The sequence below is a fragment of the Rhinolophus hipposideros genome (genome assembly GCF_964194185.1).
Source record: "Rhinolophus hipposideros genome assembly, chromosome: 4".
Classification (NCBI taxonomy): Eukaryota; Metazoa; Chordata; class Mammalia; order Chiroptera; family Rhinolophidae; genus Rhinolophus; species Rhinolophus hipposideros.
Window position 1 is genome coordinate 22004640 of NC_138050.1, and position 23087 is coordinate 22027726.

The 23087-nt window shown below is 42.3% G+C and overlaps 1 long non-coding RNA gene across 1 annotated transcript in view; it reads left to right on the forward strand.

Moving 5' to 3' along the window:
- Window positions 1-622: 622 nt before the first annotated feature.
- The window catches only part of LOC308496505, a 208661-nt gene continuing 186196 nt past the window's right edge, over window positions 623-23087 (forward strand). The window contains exons 1-2 of the long non-coding RNA XR_013993192.1: window positions 623-757; window positions 5137-5191. This is a non-coding gene — a long non-coding RNA (uncharacterized lncRNA). The remainder of the gene's footprint in view (window positions 758-5136; window positions 5192-23087) is intronic.

Below are 23087 nucleotides of genomic sequence, written 5' to 3' on the forward strand. Positions count from 1 at the left end.
AATTCATAGATCTTTATAAAAATGTGCAGCTTTTAAAATGAAATATTACTTCTTAATTTTAAAAACAAGGTTATAGGTTCAGGACCAAGAATATACAGGCACGAACAAATGAGAATTATAGATAAAGAGGCAAAGAATATAAAACGTGCTAAATCAGGTCATCTAGCGATATTTACATTGATCCATTTGATATTTACATTGATCTAATTGATTATTTTAAAGCTTCTTCCCTCCTCTGCCTACTTTGGTGATTTTCCTCAGGTGAGAAAAAGTCCAGAAAACTAAAACAAGAGGCAGAGGGCAGACCTGGTGAATCTTATAAACCCAGTGCATAGAGCAGTGCCCGGCACGTGACCATGGTCATTTGTACATCCATCATTCTGTAGGCATGCCTGCCTGCAGGAGAGTGAGGGTGGGAATTAGGAGGGCACCAGCAGCAGTGGGTGGAATCAGAGAGGAAAAGATGTATTGCAAAGAGCAGATTGCTTTAGTCATGGAAAATTTCTAAACGTTCTGGGTTCTGATTTAGAAGGTGAATATGACTTGATTGAAGAAGGAGAGTTGGAGGAATTAGAGTTGGGGGAGGTAGGAAAAGAGTGGCTATCTGTAAGAGAGAAAAATGGATGAATCAGTGAGAGTCATTTGGTGAGCTCTCATTGTCAGCCAGGAAGGTAATTTACAATTTGGGCTCATCTTTCTGAGATATAAACTACCTGATTAGAAGACATGCCCTGTACCCATCGGAGAAACCTGGGAGGTATGTACATGTTGCTGTACTTAAGGTAGTTCTTGGGAAGAAAGGCTTGACAGGAAAGCCAAATGACATGAAAGCCACCAGGTGAGCAAAAAGCCAGGTAATTGCACTTGGGCATTAACTGGGGAGATGAATACACCTGTGGGCAAAAGAATGCGTTTAAAAGGTAAAGTAGATGGCAGGACCTCTGTGCAAAGAAAGGGATCCAGAGGGGCCACTAGGAGATAAAAAGAGAGAAGAGGTGGCAGGCTGGGTTAATGGAAAAAGTAAGAACAGAATCAGATATGTCTGCACATATGGGCAGAACCAAAGGAGGAGTAGAGTGGGCAGCAGGGAGGGAACAGATTAGAGCAGCCAAATCAAGGCTGTTTCAAATTGATTTCCACATGGCACAAAGAAGAAATGCCAGGCAAGAGGCTGGACTTCTTTCTGTAAGTGGCTGATGGGAGATGAGGACAGAGAACTGCCAGCTGTTACGCTGCTGGGGAGGTAAACAACTGGCCAGATGTTTTAGAGACAACCTGTGTGGCAACCCGAACATATGCCAGTTATCAAGACTGAGGAATAAGCAACAGCCGACCAGGGCAATCACGTCTGTATTTATGAACTGTGGGCTCTCTGTGCGTGCATGCCAGTGTGTGGGACACAAGATACGCAAGTGATGAAACCTAAAGCGATTCTCGTTTCCGTAGAGCTAATTAGGAGTCTGGTAACAAAACAGGAGCCTGGCAGAGAGGTGAGAGGGAGTTTGCAGGGACCAGTCAGAACCCAAAGCTTGATGTTCCTTGCTGTGATTGATGAATTGTGGCTCAAGGGTGTAGCCATTTTAGAACGTCCTGTTCCTGTCAGCTCTGAAAGCAGGAGGCATTAACAGCCTGGTGATTGTGGCCTTGGTTTAACTCTTTCCTGAGCGTGGCCTTTTTAGCCTGATTTAGCACTCTGTAAGGATGCGGCATAGAATTCCTGGCACAATTCACAGAGGTCCTACTCATTAACAGCCTCTCGTGTCCCAGAGAGTTAACCATAAGAGTTTTTCAGTCAGAAGCGAGCAGGCTTGAATCCTGTGGCTGGCTGTTTTTGAGGGCAGTTGCTGGGGAAAAAAGCTAGTTGCACCCCAGCACTGCCTGCCCTGTGCCCACAGCAGGCTGGAAATGAAGCACATTTTGTCCAGCAGTGGCAGGTTCAAGGCCATCTTTGGCCATCCCTATGGCTATATACAACCTCAACTGAGTAAACTTCCTTTTCCTCTCCCAAAGTGTGAACTCAGGAACTGTTTTAACGTGAATAAACCTGGTAAGGGAGTAAAAAAGAGTTACCAAGTTAACCAAAAATGTAGCTAACAAAACTCAAGACTAACAGACACTTGGGTGGTGTGAGGCACCCCAAATCATTGCTAGTACAGCCCTAACTGAGCATGTTTCTAGAATAGACATTAGTAGTAGAAGGAAGGAATGAGGGAGGGAAAAGGTGTCTGAAATGTGAGACAGCGTAGTGGAGGGATACTGAGGTGGAAGAGGAGAAACAGGACGTACGCCTCAATGGACGGAGGTGAGCAGGAGAGTGCCCGTGACCCAGGCAAGTGCAGGGGCCACTGGGTGACAAGGAGGCCAGTGTCCTATGGTCAGTCTGGGCAGGGGAGTGAGGCCTGGAGATAGGGCAGAGGCTGGCCAGAGGTTAGAACACAGAGGTGCTGTTTGGAAGTGATTATTAATAGGGGATCCGGAGAATTTGCTGGGGACTTAGAGTTGCCCTTTCCTTGGGCATTGGGAAAGAGGCAGAGGACAGAAGGCTCAGGAAAGCTGTCAGGGCATGAGGAGGAATGTGGGCATGAAATAAAACCATGGGGTCCACCTCTAAACTTTCAGGGTGATTAGAAAATATGGCTTGAGGGACCTTCGCTTTGAGATGGCCCTTGATGGTTTCCCCTCTCTTTTTTCATCATTCTCATTTTCTCAGCTGAGAAAGTGCTTCGCCAACCAATCTGATACCTTCTGGTTTCTTCAGTTCTATATAACATTCCCTTCTGTGTAGTTGTAGGCATCTCATAAACGTGTTCGGTGACTGGGAAATATGGGTATCCTGCTGCCTTCCTCCCACCCCCTATACTCTTAGCAGCTATTCCTCTTGTCTGTATTCAGTGTGTCTTCCCAAACCTTTGAGACTGGTGTCATTGGCAATAAAGGTGAGTCAATGTTTATCATTTCTAGGCAAAGGTTTTATGTTAGCTATCCTATGTGTTGAGGGAAGAGCAAACGATAGGTGTCTCATCAAGGTCATTTGATAAATTGCTTTTATGTTTTGCATTCTCCCCAACTATATGTGTGTTCCACAAACACCCACTGAGCATCAATTTGTGCAAGGTACTGTCAGGAGCTCTTGGGGCTGCAAAGGTGAAAGCAGCCCCAGCAGCTCCATTCTTCTTTCTCTCTGCAACTGGGTTTCCAGGAAGCATTCAGGGAGCTTAACATCTAGTAATGGACAATAGGCCTTTTCCTGAATAACCATAGCATAAAACAGAATGTGGTAAGTATACTAAGAGGTGTCTAGATTCAAATGTTTTGGGAGTTCAAAGGAGGAGAGATTTACTGTGCACGTTGGAATTGTATTCGAGTACAAGTTGTACCAGGAGAGGATAAATAACCTATTCACTTCATAGTACTATAATAAATAAAATATTATTGACATGGCTGGCAAGACGGCTAATACCATTTGGATGTTGCAAAAAAGTCTGATGTATAAATAGCCATGGGTTCGTAGAACCACAGAATCTAGAATGTTAGCAGCACTGCAAGTAAATTTGGAAGACATCCAATTCAACTTCTCATTTTGCAAATTTACAAACAGATGTCCATATAGGCAAAGTCAATTGCCCAAGATCACAGACCTAGTTTGTGGCCAAGGCAGGGGCAGGTGGCCAGGGCTGCTTACTCGCTGTTCACACTGGAGTGGTGACATTATCCACTCTCCTGCCTCTGCTGAACAACTGCCCTCAAAACAACTTCTCATCTCATGTAGGAAATTTATATCCCTATCCCATCTTTCTCATCAGAACACTGTCATAGCCTTTTATCTCCTAGTGCGAAGTGTGTATGACAGTTCTTCACTGAGGACTCAGGTGGCATGGGAGCAGCACAGAGCAAGGAACACAGTGATGACGGGCTGGAGTATGTGTTGCTTTTATAATTATGTAGAAGAAAATGTTGGGAAGTTTGAAGAAAAGATCTGACTGCCTTGGCCCCCTCTCCTCACGTTTGGTCTCACCTGTGCAGTGTGGACATGCCCCACCTTCTCAGAGATTCATTCCCCAACTCAGCAGCCATGTATCTACCACAGCATGAGACCCAAGAAGGGAAAGTCAGCCAATCAGATTTGTTCTGTCTCTGGGGGCCAGCCTGTCTGTTAGTCCCTCTATCTGTTGGTAAGTTTTTCCTTCCATTTGTCTTCCTTCCTATCACTCTTTGTCAGTCCTTCTTTCTCGCTCTTAAAGACTCCACAGTTTCTTTCTCATCATATTTTTACTTCTCTCCTAGTTTAATTTCCACTTTGGGGTCTACCACAACAAAAGTCCGCCATGGCCCTAATGCTCCATCCTGACTTCCTTTCAGAGTCTGTCTCTAAGCTTCTGGCTCTTCTTGCCACAGACCCTGACTCATAACCTGCCTCACTACATCTGATGACTGTCTCAGTCCATTTCTTCCTTCCTGGCTGGATAATGGGTTGTTGCTTTGGTTAAATGTCTCCTCTGGACCAATTGTCCCAGGCCAGGGTGATTTGTAGAAAAAAGGCCATATAGAGTTGTCCTTAAAATTGTATTTAAAAGAGATGTGCGTGGGCTCAGCATCTCTGGTATCCATTGTCATTTAGTTAGGACTAAGTCCAGTAAATTGCCCCCTTTTCAATGTCCCCTTTTCAAGCAGTGAGTGACAGTGCCCTCCTCTGACCCCTGAGCCCATCACTTGTGGAGCTCATGTGGTGCTTCTGCAACTCTGCCTTGGACCCTAGAGAGGTCTGCCACCTTCTTTCTGGCGCTAGAATGAAAACTACAGTAGGATAGGAACCCTGTGTGAGCATTTTAATTAGACTTAGCACACTGACTTGCACGGGGGCAGCTCAGAATAAAAGACAGATTCTGAAGTTTCTTCAATTGGACTAAGCTGACAAGTTTGCAGGGCTTATTTGGGAGGTAAAATCAACTTGGGGGGAATAAGGCATGGACACAGGAAAAGGACATCATGAAATATACAGTAGCAGTGGTAATACCACCACTACACCATCATTTATAGAACCTTTCTGTCAGGCATTCCATAATACTTTGCATACTTTATCCCATTTAATCCTAAGGACAACCCATTGAAATAAATACTATTGTTTCCTTTTTACAGATAAGGAAACTGAGCCTCAGGGAGACTGAGAAACTCACCCACGTTCACTGAGCTAGTAAGTGGAAACACTGGGATTCCAATCCAAGCATGTCTAATGCCAAATCTAGTATCAATGGTGGGCACACATTGGCAGAATGATAGTGATGTTTTTAATCTCTTATTTAGCCAGCACATAAGAGCACAAGGTCTCTTTTGTAGCTATTTTATTTCTAAGTATGTGACTTTCCCCCCTTGATCTGCTCAATGTTATTATACAGCGAGTAGTATTCATTTTTTTCCTTCTTCCAGATTTTCCTTCCAAAACAATTAAAACGTTAACTGCCCTGCTTTTAAAGATTATGTCATACTCTTTGATCCCTGGCATCTGAAGTGTCATTAAAACGTCTCTTGGAATCATTCCCTGTGACATTACAGTTCGGTTCCTGCAGCATAATTCCACTTGCTGACTTTTTTCTTTGCATCACATTTGGATGATGAGTGGTACCCTGTTGTCCCTAGAATCCACCCCTTTCCGCTGTCAGAGACTGACTTCATGGGTCCTCTTTCTCCTTCTGATGGCCCTGCTTGCCTTCTGGAATGGCCAGGGCTCAAAAGCATTTGCAGGCAAAACACTTGGGGACATGCCAGTTTGCCTCCATCTCGTTGCCCTTCTTGGTTCCCTTTTTCTTCATGTTGGCTCCTCCATGCTTCATGCTGGGCTTCTCGTGCCCCCTCACAGCCACAGCTGTGCATAACAGTCCCCATTCTTTGGCTTATCCTTGGGACTGATGACATAGCCCCCAGTTTTTCTTTCTTTCTTTCTAGGCTTTCTCCAAAATTTCCATTACTTGATCACTTCTCATAGTTGCCTTCTTGCTCCTTGTCATGGTGTTTCTCAGATTTTTGTTTTTTTTTCTCAGCCCCACGTGACAGCAGCTGTCCTGACATTCATACTTTCATCAACGTGCCTTTATTTAGCCTCTTCTATATGCCATGCTTTGTGGTTACAGGTGGATAACATAGTCTTAGGAATTTTAAAATTTTAAATAGACTTTATTTTTAAAATCAATTTTAGGTTCACAGTAAAACCGAGTGGGAAGTACGGAGATTTCCCATATACCTCCTGTCCCCACACATGCATAGCCTCCTCAACTACTGACATCCCACATCAGAGGGCACATTTGTTGTAACTGATGAGCCTAGGTAGACAAATCATTATCACCCAAAGTTCATAGTTTACCTTAGGGGTCACCTTTGCTGTTGTATAGTCTATGGGTTTTGACAAATGTAGAAAGTCATGTACCTTTCATTGTAGTATCATACAGAACAGTTTCACTGCCTTATAAATCTCCTGTGTCTTAGGAATTTTTAAAGCTTAGTGAAAGAGGCTGACACAAATAATTACAATACAATCTGAACAGTGTTGAAGTAGAGATATAAACAAAGGATTGTCACAGCACAAAGGAAGGAGTAGCTAACACTTCTTAATGGGACCCGTGGACGTTTGTGGGTCAAGCAAGACATCTGAATTCTACATATTTGCAAAGGACAGGGGTGTCATGAGGCATGTGAGGCCCAGAGACAACCTGAGCAGAGGCATACAGGCATGAATACCCAGTCATTCTTGAGGGGACAAAGAATGTGGTGTATCAGTGATAGTTAAGGGCGGAAACTTTGCAATCCCTGAGATGGAAGTTTGAATCTGACCTCTGCATCACACTTGCTGTGTGATTTTGGCCAAGTTACAGAACCTGTGTGAGCCTCAGTCTCCTCATCTGTAAAATGGGGATGATAATAGTACTTGTTTGTAGAGATGCTCCGAATGTTAAATGGATGCATGTAATTAGCCCAGTGCCTGGCCTGTGGTCTGTGGACCTGAATGTCAGCTGGTGGTGCTGAAGCTGAGAGGACACTGGGAATAGGACTCAAAAGGCCATTTGTAAAGGCCCTGAAATCATATGAAGGAATTTAGACTCTATCCTCTAAGTCAGTGACTTTCAGTCTTCAGGGTCCATGAGAATCACCTGAGAGTTTGTTCAAATGCATATTTCTTAGTTCTTTCCCCTTAGTTCTGCTTCAGTTGGTCTGAGTGGGGCCCAGGAATCTGCATTTTGAATGGTTCTGATGAGAGTGGTACAGATCACATTTTGGATTAGGACATTGGGCGATCAGAAGGCTTCTTGTAACCTCTCAGCAAAACAAATCCAGAGTTTACATATGTAGAAACTGCAGAGAGAAATTTGGGGCTTTCTTAAGGTCAGGCAGCAAATTGGTCAGTGGAGCTGGAGCCAAACCCCAGAGAGGTTTCCAGACTCTGAGCTCGGACTCTTTCTGCTTTATTCAATCGCATCCACACAGTGCTGGTGAAAGCCACAGCGAACCCTGGCTGCTGGTGTTAAAGGTCTGGTCTGAACAGCTCATGTGCCTAGCAGGCCCAGATTCTGTGAAAGGGCTGTTGTCAACATCTGCAATCAGGACACGGGGTCAGCACTGCCCTTGCCCAGCTCCCCTCCCCCCACTCCTTTTTAGATTAAGAGGAAAAATGCTTACAAGTATCCAGCTCCTGGAATCTCACTCCTTAGCTCAGTTTAGCATAGATTTTCAGAACAGGAGACTCGTGCACCTTTTACGGGGTGGGCTTTTTGCAAAAGAGCACAAAGCAAGCTGCAGTGGGCCTTACCAGGTACTTCATTCTGGCCGTTGGGGGTGTTCTCCTCTCTGCTTGAATTCCCTCAAGGGAGGGCTGTGTTTCCCTGGGTCCTGCCTGCCCTCTCCAGATTCCTAGGGCTACAAGAATTGTCTACCACCCATATGCCTTTTGGTAGCCAGGGCCATTTCTCTGAGGGACCTAGTCCGGGTTTACGAAAAGAACCCACCCTCTGCCCCACTTCTTCTGGAAGAGGATTCTGAGGACATTAATTGAGGTCAGGTCGATAGGCCCCAGCTCACAGACAGCTGTCAATAAATCCTGCAGTAGGAGTCTCTGTCCTGGTTTCCAGTTTATTCTTAAATCCCCTAAACCAGCCAGCCTCTTAAATACAAAATCTTTGAGTACTTGAGTAACTGGGACCTCTCTTTTTGACATTTTGGCTTTTCCTGGCAGAGATATTTGAGAGCAAATTTGTGGACTTGGCTAGAAGCTCTCTCTCTTCCCTCCTCCCTAGTGCATTATGGGTGGGGTGGGGTGGGGTGGGGTGGTGAAACCCCATGTCAAGTGGGCATGATGGAGCTGAGAGAGGACCAACTGCACTGACCCTGAGTCATGCACACAGCTTGTAAACTAAATGCTAAAGTGACCGTGAGGGCCATTGCCTCAGGGAGCCATTGATGCTGAGCCTGGAACCGGCCCAGGCCCTTGTTGGGGCAAGTTACCATGGCCAGCCTTTAAGCTTTCTGGATGCTCAAGGCTTTGCAGAAGTGACACATTGAGTTTTGCAGTGCCACTGTGGCGACAAACATGTGGGCACAGATGTTTCTGCAGTTTTCCAGAGGTATCTGGGATAGCAGGGGTCCTGGACGGCTGTGGAATTGTTTCCTCTCTGTTAACTTTGACAGCGACTGGACTCTCCTGAAGCAACGTGACCCTGCATATGGCCCTCCCTGCTGTCATCACTTTCTTGCTTTCAGGCTGACGTTAAATAAATGCACCTTGGTGCTTTTTATATGAGTATGTCCAATCATAACCAGCTGGAGAGCTGTCTCCCACCCCCATTTTATATACAAAAGCTAAATGATTGACTCAGGGCAACTGCTCAGCCCAGGTTCACCCCCCGATTATCACAAGTCCCACACTGGTGATGATTCTGCACCCAGGATCCCACACAGCGACGCCACCCCTGGAAAGAGTCAGGTCATTATCCCTAGTGAACCAAGAGGTTGCTTAGTAACCTAAACCGATCGAAAAGCACGAACTATGGCTTGCCAGATGACTCAGGATAAATTGGTCTCAGTGCAGTTCTGGACATTCCCAGAACTCATGGAATTACTTGGAAAGAAGGTAGTAAGAGTGAATTACAGCCAACAGAGAGATAAAGAACTGGAACTATATGTTGACAAGAGTTCGTCTACTTAAATATGTAAGGTTAGAATTACACTTGCCTCGTGATTTCCACTTCTGCGGCTGCTGCCGTCTGAGATTTCAGTCCCAGCAGCGCTGCTTTACCAGCTGCTCACATGCTGTGAAGGGAAGTTCTGGGGACACTCCCCAGGGGCTAGGCACCTGGTACTAGAACGAATTTACCTTTGATGGTCTAGCAAGTGGGATTTATAGTCTACATTCTTCTTCTTATTATTACTGTAGGTTACCATTTTTGACTTGTATTTTGGTGGGTGATTTTAGTTGCAATTCCAGGAGAACACTAGTATCTTCCTCCTCCTCAGATATTTTAAAGTACATATTTGATGCTGTCCACGAGTGGGTGTGACACAGGAGCAGACACTGATTAGATCTGCAGTCTCCAAACCTGACGTGCAACAGAATCACTGGGAGAGCAAACAAATAAGCAACAACAAGCAAGCTCAAAAGAAGCAACGAACAGACAAATTCTCAAGTGTTGCTAAACCCAGAGATTGACTTGGTAGAAAAATGATAGTTTGAAAGCTGCCCAGGTAATAATTCTGGCCCATAGCCAGGTTTGTGAAATCTTGAATGAACTGTCTGGAGCAAAGACAGAAATTCTAGTTTTATATTTGCCTGCTTTCAAAATTTTCTATTTTTGAAATGAAAAGTCTATGTGAAGGACACTTCTGAGGCTAAGATGATAGCAAAAATAACATTGTATTCCAGTTAAAACTTTGGAACACGTGAACCCTGACAAAAACAAGTGAGGCATTTTCACAATCAGGATATCATGTAGATTGAAAGTAGGAGGTCTCAGTAATAATATTAAATAATTAGATGGGAACATGCTTGAATCTCTTCACTTTTCTGGACATCAGTTTCCTCATCTACAAAATGAAAGACTTGCTCTGTGTGATTTCTGTATTCCCTGCTGGGTCTGAAATTCTGCAATGAACCTCTCTGCTCTCTGGAATATACTTTTATGTCCAGGGGTTTAAGTGAGATTATCACATATTTATTGAACACTTGCTATGTGTCCAGGAACTGAAATTGTTTGAAAAACTGGATCGGGGGTGAAAAAAGGGGTGGGGTGTGGGGTAACAAATAGTAGTGAAAAAAATAGGTGGAGCTCAGTGACTAAGAGTTTGTGAACTCTAATAGCGCTTCTGCTTTCTCGTTTAGAGCCGTTTTGTGTGGTTCAAGTGCAGGTTACAGTGAGACAATTGACTGAAAGCAGCAAGCAAATATAACCTGATAGATGGTAACTGTGTTACTCAGCCCTTTGGATGACAGATATTGCTAGGTGATAAAAAGCACTAATGCATCAGGTGCTAATCTGGTGCTAAAATGCTGCTTCAGGAAAAATGTATTCCCAGAAAGGAAATACTGGCGATCTGACTGACAGGAACAGCTGGAGGCCCCCAGATTCATCCAGATAGGAAGCAGGAAAAAACAAAAAAGAAGTTGTATGTTATATGAAAGAAACGGGTGTGAGTTGTGTCTCTTAAATTGTTCTTGTTTCTGAAGCGTTAGGAAGGTGTTGATTATATTACCTCTCAGTCACTGGCAAGGCTCCGATTCTGTGTATTACTGAGCAGTGAAAGCCTCAGCCCATGGAAGGGCCCTCAGTGCAATGTTTTCTGTGGAGAGGGCAGGGGTCCAGGCTGGGGACTTTCAAATGGCTTTTAGAGTTTCACAGCAGTGCTAAAGGTGGAGGCAGGTGAGGCAGAGGAGGGGTGTGTGTGGTATGAGAACAATTCAACTCCTAACTGCTGTGCTTATTGGGGCTCTGCATGAGATGTTGGAACACAGCAGGGTTCATGCGCTATATATGGTGGCATTAGTCTGCCATGTGGTGGAGAGAAGATGGGCAGAGACTGAGTGCTCAGTACTCTTGGTTGGGCTGGGGCAGTGACTGATAGTGTTTGGAATGACTTTGCTGGATAATGTGACCAGATTTCTGGGTACACAGAACTGGGCAGATGATACGTTTGTTACTCCACAGCTTGCCCCACATCCCATCACTGTCTTGTCTTCTGGGGGTGGTGTGAAGTGAGGAAAGAGGGTGAGGTCCACATGGGGAAACTCATTTAATCCTTGCAAGAGCTGTCTGGCTTGGCTGCCATAATATTATCCACACTTTTAGAGGAGGGAAATGAGGCTATCAAAGTTCAAAGGTCTTGCCTTAGACCTTAGAACCAAAGGGAAGTGCTGGGCACAACAAGGTGTGTGTTTACAAGTCGACTCGCAGAGATGACTCCAAGCACACCCCAAAATGAGCTAGGCCTGGAAGCAACCAGAATCTTCTCTGGGTACCATGGAAACCAGGAGGGCCTCTGAGAAGGGTGAAGGAGTAGGACTGGGTCTGCTGGTCTTAGGAAGGCTGTTATCCTCAATTCTTCACTTGCTTTCGCTCAAAAGCACTGTGTGATCAGTCGGAGGAGGGCGGTCTAGGAAGGACTACTTGATCTTGGATTGGCCACAAACCTCCTGAAGAGCCTAGTAAAAGCCCCTCTAGCAACAAAACCGGGGTCATAAATACCAAACAGCACCATAGGTAATATTCAGTGATAAATAGTTGAATTCCCCAAATTTATAAACAGTGATAGAAATAACTCATAATTTTTCCTTGATATATGTTGATTCATGATCCTTCAAAATTTAGGGATTACAGTTTTACTCTCTGAGGAGAAGAAAGTATACTAAGTAGAGTGAGCACTCCATACACATTCCTTGAATGAACAGATGTAAAAGAAACAAAGGCAAACTTATGTAAGGCATTCCTTCCTTCCGGGATAAGTGCACAAGACTCTACCCCTCAGAAGGGAGCTTTATACTATAAAAACTTGGGTGATTTTCTTCTTGTTTAATACTATTATTTACGTTTTATGTGTGTAAGGTAGCTTGTTGCTGTTTCACACTCTATAAAGCCAACAATCAGTAAAGAAAGGGGCTGGAGAGATATCAGTGGTACAGATCTCTGCTCCCTTTCCATTTTTTTCTTGGCAGACATCTCAGCTGCAGTTTCTCTCTGGTATGTCTCTGGGGATATAGATCCCAATAAACTGTATAACCTGACATCCCAGTGGCCTCACTAAGCTGCAGACACATGTTTAGAATTCCTCAGTCAACTCGGAGGCAGGCAAAGAAAGCCCCAAGCAAGAAAGGCAGACACTGGGCACTTTTGAACTTATTCTTGGTATTAAAGGAGCATTAAATGGGAAAGGGTATGTAAAAACAGCAGTCAGAGAATTTAGCTGACTCAAGAACTAACTGTTATAGGAGGCAGTGGGTACATTACTCGGTAGGTTGGCTGTGCGTACATTTAGGAGACATTTTCCAGGCAAATTATATAAAGTCCTGCATGTGTGCCTGGTCTCGTCATATGCAGAATAAAGTGTTCAATAAAAGGAGGTGGACTGGAGCTGCACCTGGTTCTAGGGCATCTGTGCCTTTGTACAGGTAGAGAGATTCATAGCAGATTGGATTTTTCTGCCCAGGACTGGCATTTAGCCTGCCTGCATGGCGTTGGGTGACCTGCTTGTCTGTGGCTGGTGTCCATTCTGACTGGTTGATGCCTGTGTTGTACCTGTTGTTAAATATTCAAATATCACCCCTGGTTATATCCTCCAGAATACTGATTTGTGGTGGATCTCTAGCTAGATTCCACAGACCTCTATCCTCATCTTTGTCCTTAATCAATGACCTTAAAGAAATGGTCAAAAGTCTCATTTGTTGATGAGATAAGCTCTTCACTTGGATTGTTTCTTGGATCTTGGCTTAAATGTGACTTCTCTAGAGAGCCCTTGCATGACCCCAAACCCCCTCCCATATGTGCCAATAGCTCATAGCACTCTCTTTGTAAAAATACTCATTATACTCCATTGTTCTCAACTGTTTTTAGTGAACATCTATCCTGCTGTAAGTTACATAAGGGCAAAAACCGCATGGGTCTTGTTCACCCCATATACCACAGCCTAGCACCAAATAGATTCAGTTAATATCTGTTGAATGAATGAAATGAAACAGGTGTTGAATATTTGTTCGATGACAGATGTAATACCTGTCCTCAAGGGGATCATTCTATAGAGGAGACAGTAAAAACATCACATGTGTTATGGGCACAAATGGCACATACATGAGGTGTTATAGGAAATGAAGTAGAAGGAAAAAATTAACTCACTGCTCCAGGCTTGTGGGAGGGGGTGGTGGGGAGTGGGGTCACTGATGAGAATTTAAGGAAGACTTCATCAGAAAGGCAAGTCAGAAAATGAAAGATAGGAGTATTCCAAGTGGGGAAAAGCATTCCAAAAACAGGTAGAAGTTCAAGGAGTACTGAACAAATGTGGCATATTTGGAAAGAGCACTCACTCAAATTGACAAGAGTTAGAGCATCAGGGAATACATGATGAAATAACAAGCTAGAAAGGTAAGCAGAGCCTTTTAAGGTATGCTATGGAGGTTTGGCCCTAGCTTCCATATAATGGAAAAATTTTACAGGATTTTAACAAGGGCAGTTATGTTTTTCAAAAACACAGTATTAGTGGTTAAGTATAGAGAATGGGTTTAAAATTGGAAGATCCTAGCAATAGGGATATTTCCTGGAGGCAGCTCCTCCCTTCTTGTAGCATTCAGGGGGTAAGGGAGAGGGAATAGTTACAGATGGCATTGATGTTTTCACAGACGGGGATGGAATCTACATCTTGACAGGCTGTAATGCAATGAGCTGTGATTTTAAGAGATCATTTGACCTCTTTGTACCTCAATAACTGTATCTGTAAAATGTAGGGTCTGGACTAGAAGATCTGCATGACTCTGAGCACTAACATTCTATAACTTTGTGGAATAATAAACTCATAACATGAAATAATGTTGGAAGATTGTACATATATATAGTAGTGTACAGTAGTAATAGTGTTGTGGGAATACTTAAATTATAAAGAAATCAACACAAATACTGTCTTAGCAGCAATTCTTCTGAAAAGACCCCTGGGGCTTTTAATTGACTGCTGGTCAGTATGACCAGCAGTGTGGGAAGTGGCCTGGACAAGAAGAATAGGATGGAGAAACAGAGAGGTCCCGGTCTCTTTGTGCACCAGTCAGGGCATACTTTAGCTTGGAGATTGTTCTGGGCTTCACTTTTTCAGAGGGATGTGGACAATTAAGAATGACAAAATGGCTAGGTTGCTGAAAAGTCAGATGTCTAGATCATACGAAAACTGAATCAAAGGAATTAGAATATTTAGCTTAAGGAAACTAAATATTCTAGAAAACAGAAAACTTAAGGAAAATGTATTAGTTCCTTCATATATTTGAAAGACCTGCCTGTAGAAAAGGGATTTGATTTTACTGGGCTTCAGTGACCAGGTTTAAGACCAATGATTGGACGTTTCCAAAGGCATGGTTTGGCTGAATAGATGTAAAAAAAATCTATCCACCTAGTAGGGTTTTCAAAAACAACGAAGACTTATCAGTTTTCATAAAGTTTTCATGAGGTAAGGGAAGAGTTCTGTTTTGTTCAGTTGTATCAGTGGGACCTGTATAGTGCCTGGGACACAGTACTTGTTCAGCAACTATCTATTAAATGAGTAAATGAAGAAGGTGAAATTGAATTAGCTGTGAACTCTTTTTCATCCCTTATATTAAAATTAATATCTCCATCCTCAGCACTTTTGTTTATACAGCCTTTGTTTATTCTTCTTTTTTTTTCTAAGTGTGTTTTTCATGACCCATCAGCTCCAAGTCAAGTAGTTGTTTCAATGTAGTTGTGGAGGGTGCAGCTCACAGTGGCCCATGTGGGGATCAAACCAGCAATCTTTTTGTTAAGAGCACCATGCTCTAACCAACTGAGCTAACTGGCCACCCTGTTTGTTCTTTTGATATAGGCACACCTCAAAGATATGCAGTTTTTGTTCTAGACCACTACAATAAAGCAAATATTGCAATTAAGGGAGTCACACAATTTTTTCAGCTTCCCATTGCATATGAAAGTTATGTTTACACTATACTGTAGACCATTCTACACTGTAGAATGTAGTGTAAACACTGTAGCATTAAGAATGCAACAGCACTGTGTCAAAAACAAACAAACAAACAAAAAAAACCCCCAAAAATGTACATACCTTAATTAAAAGTACTGTACTGCTAAAAATTGCTAACCATCATCTGAACCTTTAGTGAGTTGTAATCCTTTTGCTGGTGGGGAGTCTTGCCTTGATGTTGATGGCTGGTGAGTGATCAGGATGGTGGTTGCTGAAGCAGGAGTAGCTGAGGCAATTTCTTAAAATAAGACAACAATGAAGTTTGCTGCATCAATTGACTCTTGCTTTCATGAAGAATTTCTTTGTAACATGCAATGCTGTTTTGTTGTGTCCAGCGCAACAAGGGCAGTGAGAGTGTGAGAAGGGGAGGTTTGGGTTAAGTCTTTAAGAAAGAAACAGAGACTTAATGTAGTTAAATCTCTCCGAAGGCCAGGGGTCTGTCTCTCAGTCTCAGAGGACTGGAGCCCAGAATAAGGCTGACTGAAGGTTTTTATCGATAGGTATACAAATACAAGAAAGTAACATTGTTTCTTACGTGGTCTGTGAGACTCATACATCATAGCAGAAAAATGTTTATTTCAATCACCCTTTATCTGTAAACAGCTAAAGCACAAGGTCCCATGATGTTTTACTTAAGGTATGTATCTTCTCAGGGTCAAGTCTCTCATATTGTAACAGCTCCTTTGAGATACATGGAGAGAACTGATTTTTGTTGTCCTCATGACTTCTCTCACAAACAGGTGCCAGGCAAAAGCCAGAGCCGGCAACAGCTTTTCCCAGGCAGGGGGAATGGCAGGCAAGGCCCTTTCCCATACAAATCTGAGGCAGCTCATTGGGGGTTCCCACTCGGTTCCACCTGGCTGAGGTTGTATCTCCTGTGAGATATCTTACCCGTCTTTGGCTGCAAACCATATTTCGGGGACCAGACAGAGAGACATAAGGTGTAAACACAAGGTGGAACAGAGTCCCAGAAAGGCACAGTCTTACAGACTCTTCTTTCCTTAAGGAAAGAGATGGGGGGACAGTTGGCTAGGCTGTTGTGTGACTAGACTGTTTGATAGCATTTTACCCAAAGTAGAACTTCTTTCAAAATTAAAGTCAATTCTCTCAAAACTTGTCACTGCTTTATCAACTAAGTTTATGTAATATTCTAAATCCTGTGTGGTTATTTCAATACTCTTCATAGTATGTTCAACAGACGTAGTTTCCATCTCAAGAAACCATTTTCTTTGCTCATCCATAAGAAGCAAGTCCTCATCCATTAAAGTTTTATCATGAGATTGTAGCAATTCTGCCACATCTTCAGGCTCCACTTCTAATTCTAGTTCTCCTGCTATTTCAACTACATCTACAGTTACTTCCTCCACTGAAGTATTAAACCCCTCAAAGTCATTCATGATGGTTGGAATCAACTTCTTTCAACCTTCTGTTAATGTTGATATTTTGACCTTTTCCCATAAATCATGAATGTTCTTAATGACATCTAGAATGGTGCATCCTTTCCAGAAGGTTTTCAATTTATGTTACCCAGACCCGTCAGAGAACTCCACGGCAGATATAGCCTTACAAACTATATTTCTTAAATAATTAGACTTGAAAGTTGAAATTACTCCTTAATCCATGGGCTGCAGAATGAATGTTGTGTTATAAGGCATGAAAATCACATTAGTCTCATTGTATCTCTCCATCAGAGCTCTTCTGAGACCATGTGAATTGTCAATGAGCCTTTATATTTTGAAAGGAATCTTTTTTTCTAAGTAGTAGTTCTCAATAGTGGGCTTAACATATTCAGTAAACCATGTTGTAAACAGATGTGCTATTATCAGGCTGTTGTTCAATTTATAGAATGCAGGCAGAGTATATTTAGCCTATCCCTTAAGGCGCTAGGATTTTCAGAATGGTAAATGGGCATTGGTTTCAACTTAAAGTCACCAGCTGCATTAGCCCCTAACAAGAGAGTCAGCCTGTCCTTTGAAGCTTTGAAGCCAGGCATTAACTTTTCCTTTCTAGCTATGAAAGCCCTAAATGGCACCTTCTTCTAACAGAAGGCTGTTTTGTCTATATTGAAAACATGTTATTTAGTGTAGCCACCTTCATAAATTATCTTAGCTAGATCTTCTGGATAACTTGCTCCACCTTCCATATCAGCACTTGCTGATTCACCTTGCATTTTTATGTTATAGAATTGGCTCCTTTCCTTAAACCTCATGAACCAGCCTCTGCCAGTTTTAAACTTTTCTTCTGCATATTCCTCACCTCTCTCAGACTTCATAGAATTGTAGAGAGTTAGAGCCTTGCTCTGGATTAGGGTTTGGTTTAAGGCAATGTTGGTTTGATCTTCTATTGAGACCACTATAACTTTTCCATATCAGCAATAAGGCCATTTTGCTTTCTTATCATTCATGTGTTTACTGGAGTAGCACTTTTAATTTCTTTCAAGTACTTTTCCTTTGCATTCACAACTCAGTTAACCCTTTGTCACAAGAGACCTTGGCCTTATCTTGGCATTTGACATGGCTTCCTTGCTAAGCTTAATTATTTCTAGCTGTTGATTTAAAGTGAGACATATGTGTTTCTTCCTTTCACTTGAAAAATTAGAGGCCATTTGTAGGGTTATTAATTGGCCTCATTTCAGTATTGTTGTGTCTCCAGGAATAGGGAGGACTGAGGAGAGGGAGAGAGGATGCTGGTTGGTGGAGCAATCAAAACACACACATTTATTGATTAAGTTCACCGTCTCATATGAGTGTGGTTTGTGACACATAAAAACAACTACAATAGCAACATCAAAGATCACTGATCATATATCACCATAAGAAATATAATGATAATTAAAAATTTTGAAATATTGTGAGAATTACCAAAATGTGACACAGAGACATGAAGGGAGCAAATGCTGTAGGAAAATGGTGCCAATAGACTTACTTGACGCAGAGTTGCCACAAATCTTCAATTTGTATAAAACAACACAGTATCTACGAAGCACAATAAAGCTAAATGGTATAAAATGAGATATGCCTGAATCTCCTGGTTTTTTAATAAATTTATTGGGGTGACCCCTTTTTTAATTAGACTATGAGCTCACCAAAGTCAGGGATTGTGTTTTAATTGTGTCTTCTATGTTCAGTTCAATTTTTGACATGTAGCAGGTGCTCAGTGAGTAGGGGAGCATGTAATTTGTTATTCAAACTAGAACTCTTTCAGAATAAAAGGGGTTCTGACCAGATGGGAGCTGATACCACAGCATAAACTGGCATTGTGCTTGCAAACCAGAATGTAAAGTTACTATAATCAGCAAGAGCTTATTGAGTGAATATAAAGCGAATGAGTTTATGGAGCCAGCAGAGGCAGGCTATACAAATGCTTCCCTTATACCGAGTTTAAAAAGTCTTCCCTGGGAATTCCATCTGCTGGGCTTAGGTCTGTTTGACTAGACACACAGAATGCATCTAACTTTTTCATGTGTCATTTAAATATTTGAATTCATTTATTGCTTCCCTTGGGCTGAGTTTTCTCTTTTCCAGCCTAAACTTTCCCAGTTTGTTTAACCATTTCCTGTTTTTGCCTAGAGTTTAGCCCTGTTACATTTGGGGTTCTCTGGTCCTGAATGGGCTTCTATTTGACCAGGCCAGTTTGGGTGTCATGGGCCTTGGCCCCAAGTAACCACACATCCCTATCCTCCTGTCTCAGTCCATTCATACATGTATTCTCCTCCATCTTCTCCTCGCACCTCAAGTGTTGTATCCCTACCCTTTCCCTGACCACACAACCTTGGCAGGATCTCTAGAACCAGTTATGACCACGGACAAGAGGGAATTAGGAAGTTGAACGAGTGTTCTGCAGCTTAAGCTCATATAAGCTTGGCCACTGGTCCAGCCCTGACTTGGTGACCTGATTCTCATCAATGTACTCTGTATTGGCTCTAAAATCCAACTCCCTGTGGCCTCAATTCTGGTAACTGGGCCTCTGTCCTGCTTCGTTGGCCTGAGTGCCTATGTGTATTACCTACAGAGGGCTCATCTTGTCTCTTGAATTGTTCATTTCTGCAATTTTTCATTTAATATTTTTGGACCATGGTAGAACACAGGTAATTGAAACTGTGGAAAGTGAAATGGTGGATAAGGGGGACTACTCTACAGCATTATTATTATAAAATTGCTAGAAATCCCTGAAAAGGGAACTGAACTTTTTCAAATTAAGTTACAATATACTGTTGAGCTACGTGTTCCACAAATTCTGGAATAAAAGTCAAAGCCTTCAAAAGGTTAATAATCTCAACTGGAGAGGGAATTTTTTTTCAGAAGAGGATAAGGATCGTTCTTATAATCTTCTAACATCAGGTTAGTAGGTCCACTGCATTTTTAGGAAAAAAAAAAGATGGAGTAAATAAAACAGCATACTATTTTTAACTGAAAACATTACTCTTTGCTCTGCCTCCTAGGTAGCTATGGGATCCTAGGAAAGCCATTTTACCTCATCAGGTCTTGCATCCTCATTTCTAAAAGGGAAATTTTGGACAAATGTCCTCTAAAACCCCATGCAGCTTTAGTATTTTATAATTTAATGCAAAAAATAAGAAATAACAGTTGTGTTGAGCTTGTAGTGGAGGTAGATGAAACATTTTCTGTGGTTGTATATGACCTGTTTTATATAAGAATAATAAGCCAAGTCAAAAGAGGATCTCACCAGGATTTTGGAGTCTGGAAGTTCATTAAAGTCTCTTTGGCTGGAGAAGTAGCCAATGTACTGCAGTGGTTCAGAACTCAACGAACTAAGGCAGAGATCCAGGTGCTGCTACCTCCTCAATGTGTGACATTGGACACACTACTTAAAGCTTCATGTGTCAAATGTGGATAATAAAAATCCCATCTCTGAAGGGCCTTTGGGAGATACAGGAGATACTACTCATAAGCAAATGCTTGACATGGTTTTTTGAACATAGTATGTGGTCAATAAATGTTTGTTCCTCATCTGTGATAGATGATCACATAGATGATGGCATACATGATCTGTGAGGTCCCATCTAGATCTAAACAGCTGTGACTTTTAGGGCTTTGTGGAAACTGTAGCAGCAGATGACCTCCAGGATGTTTGGTTAACTGGAATTTGGAGAATGAGGCCAAAGTTCACATGAAAGCTCCAAGCCTATGATAACGACAAATGCTATTTTTGGATTATGATATGTTTACTAACATAATGGAGCCTTTTTGTTAAACATGCCTCTTGCATGCATTCCTGTTCTGCAATTATATTTACATTTTTCTGAAAGCGGGGAGAAGCTAGGGAAGGATTTTGTGACACCTCCTGTGGAGGCTAACGAGCTGGAGCTACTGACCTCTTAGAAATGCGCTGCCTGAGGAAAATGGCTCCTTTAGTGAATCTGAAATGATCACAAAGGAAATAAAGTTGTACGTGTCTGGGCACTGACTCGGAGGAAATGCTGGTTCAGGGCTGCGTCTGTCCTTGCTCACAACCCAGCTCTGGGTCCAAAGTCCACAAGTCTGAGGCTCTTTGCCGGATACGCTTGCGCTTGCGGAGGCCTCTCTTGGATTTGTGCGAAATGATTGTTCTTCTCAATGCTGTGTGTGGCCTGGACTCTGACAATACTGGGGCGTCATTAGAGACCTTTGTAACTCTCTCCAGTCTGTGACGTGCTCCTGGCTGTGACTTGGCCTAGCATGGCGTGGGTGGGGCAGGACAGCACAGATAGCTTGGGTGTGTGGACTGGTGAGGCTGAGAGTGGGGGCCTCTCAGCCCAGGAAATAAGTGACTCTGATGACATTCTGAAACTCAGTGAACTCAGTGCAAAGTAACTGGCTATTAAGGTGCTTCTGTGTTTTCATGTGATCTTTGGTCGTAAATCTATTGCATCAACTGCCTGATTTTAGGGTAAAATTTAAAAAGTTAAAAATCAGTTCTTTTAATATTAGACATAGTAAATTGTTGAGAGAAACAATGCATACCAACTCAAAGGCCATCTGTATTTAATAGTAAATAATAGGACCTGTAAACCAAACTGAATGGCACATAATAGAAAATTGGGGTCAATGCACATTTTGAATAAGCACTGCATCTGGTATGTTTAATTGGGACATTGCATTTTAAAAATCCCCTCTACCATGTCCCACTCATTCCCTGCATTTCTTTCTTGATGGGCAATGTCTGCCTTCTTATAGAAGAATGGCAAAAAGTGATTTCTTTTCGGGTCTTGGGGCCTCTCTGTTCACTCCAGAGTTACCACAATATTTGTAAGACAGTGTCATCTGGCACAGGGTTGAGATTGCTGATTAGTAAGATCAATTGAAGGCACGTGGACAAGTAATATTAAAAAAAAATCAGTTATGCATTTCGAGATCATTTAATCAAGGTACAGTTAAAATAGACGTTGAGAACTGAATTAAAGAACAACTTCTACCAGTGACTTTTTATGTCTCAGTCTCCAAGAGCAACTGAATGTCACCTCCCTGGAGTGGCCTTCATTGATCAATCTCATATCCGCCAATTGCTGCCGCATCGGTGTCCCCACAGTGTTTTCAGTGGTCAAGCAGGGCACGTCCTTTCTTATCTCTGCCCCTCTGATGTACCAGAGCTCATGCATGGTTCTGCTCTTGGGCGTGGTGATCTAGTCACCTTTCCAGTATGGCTCCAAGACGCCTCTCTGTCACAGCTCTCCATCGCAGGAAACGCTGCACCTTAAGTCTGCTCTTTGGATCACTTGCCTTGGAGTTGCCCCCGCAACTTGCACTGACGTCTGGCACACGTGATCTTCACTAGCGTTTGCCTGCTCACCTGCTTCCACACTTGGCTCTGTCCCAACCTGTCAGTGTACTTCTTGGGCGTGTTTCTGATCCTGCAGATACTCCTGTTTCTGCCTTCGCACCTTATCTCCTTTACACGTTGCTGTCTCTGCGTAATGATGTCGTATGCTCAATCTCTCTCACCCCCAACTCTTCTCATAGGGTGCTGCCCTAGAATCGCTGCTGGCTCTCTGAATTACTGGGTGTGTCATAAAAATAACACTGGCTTAAGTCAGAGACTAATCCAGACTTTCTGCTTCCAGTTGTATCATCCCGAGTCACGTGATCTCTTTAAGACTGTTTCCTCATCAGCAAAATAGGAGTAATAATAATACCTACCTGGCTCACCTTAAAAGTGATTACTAGGACTAGTGATGTTGGGCTTATTTATTTATTTATTTCGTTTGTTATCCATGTATCTTCTATGGTGAAGTGGCTATTCAAATCTTTTACCTGTTTAAAACAATTGGATTATTTTTCTTTTATTGACTTTTGAAAGTTCTTTATAGATTCTAGATACAAGTTTTTACCAGATATATGCTTTGTACAAATCTCTCCCAGACTGTGCTTGCCTTTCTATTTTCTTAATAGTGTCTTTAGCAGAGCAAAAGATTTTAGTTTTGAAGAAGTTCAACATATTATTTACATATGTTATTAATTTTCCTTTTGTGCTCTAAGAATCTTTGCCTACCCAAGGAAGCAAATGTTTTACAACTGTGTTTTCTCCTAAACGTTTTATAATTTTTGTTTTTACATCTAGGTCTATAATTCATTTTAAGTGTGCATATATAATACAGTATAATAACATAATATGACATGATATGACATGATACGAGGTCAGGGTTGAAGTTTATTATTAGTCATTAAGGAAATAACCACAATGAGATATTATCACATACTACCTACCTATAGGAATAGATAAAATTGAAAAGACTGGCTAAATCGATTGTTAGTGAGGAATTATAGGAAATGGAACCTCATACACTCTTGGTGGGAATGTAAAATAGTACAACCACTTTGGTAAGCAGTTTGATAGTTTCTTAAAAAGTTAAACATACACTTACTGTATGATAC